Here is a 1286-nt window from a genome sequence, read left to right on the forward strand (position 1 = left end):
ATTATCGAATTGAATGAGATGTATGACAGACATATAAGGATATTTTATTGTAACTAAGTTTAAAATGAATGAATTCTATTGGTTTATTAAATCATGTGATCACCTCCTTTTCATCCCATTATCAAGAATTATAATCATCAGTAATCTAACACATCGATGAACATAAAAATGTCGATATTGTACACATTCCATCTGGTTATAGTTTGATTATTAATTAAAGAAGGAGGGGGAGGGATAAAAATGAGAACAGTATTCATCATCTGAAATGAATGTACTCTAACAAGTGATTGTTCACAGGATAGAAATTTGGCAAATTCAGTGAATAAACCATATAAAGATAAAAGGCTAGCTAGTTGCTGTCGTCATCAGGATGTTTTTAACCTAAGGACAGTTTTTGAACGTTAAGTATGCGATAATGTACAGTGTTCTACATAAAATAGATATTACTCTGGTATTTAACAAAATGATCACTTTGTACACATTTGTCATTATGTGAGACATAATGCACATAAGGACATTGAATTTTTGTGAAAATTATATTTGTAAAGATCTCAATAATTGAACTTAATCATTCAGATCTCAACAAAGTTCATTTAACGTGCTATTACTGACTATTTAGATTTACAATAGCAGAACCAATCGATATCACACAGACAACATGTGATAGAAGGTAATCGGGAAGATTTGTTACTCAGGTGGATAATTCTGGTGGAGTTTTGTTCTCTAAGCTGGATGGTTTGGTCGTGGAGCTTCCATCGTTCTGCTGAACAACATCATCAGCACAAACTTGGCCAATCAAGATGGAGGTTTACAGGACAAGCTGTGTGTCATGTGTGGAGAAATTCAAACACTTCACTTCTACCTGAGTTTTGTGCTGATGATATTGTTCAGAAGAACGACGAAAGCTACACGACCAAACCATCCAGCTCAGATAACAAAACTCCACTGGAAGTGATAGGATTGATGATCTCGTCATTCAGTCAATAGTTTAGTGTTAACTGAGCAGATTTCAATAGACGAAACCTCTGACATATTTGGTGAATTAAAACTGCCACTGGTAAATAAACAAACCCAATCAGGATATCATAATCAAAAAGAAATATCACACAGTAATGTATGTGCAGTGACTTCCAAATCTCACATGATCAACTTCTATTTACGATTTTCAGATTATCTGAACCTTACGCTAGTGTTATTGCTAATGCATATTGATTTGTTGCATTGTTAAATGTGAGTGAATTCTATGTATCTGCTAGGTTGTTCAACCATCTTTTCTCTTACATACT

Source organism: Schistosoma haematobium, chromosome 1 (genome assembly GCF_000699445.3).
Source record: "Schistosoma haematobium chromosome 1, whole genome shotgun sequence".
Lineage (NCBI taxonomy): Eukaryota > Metazoa > Platyhelminthes > Trematoda > Strigeidida > Schistosomatidae > Schistosoma > Schistosoma haematobium.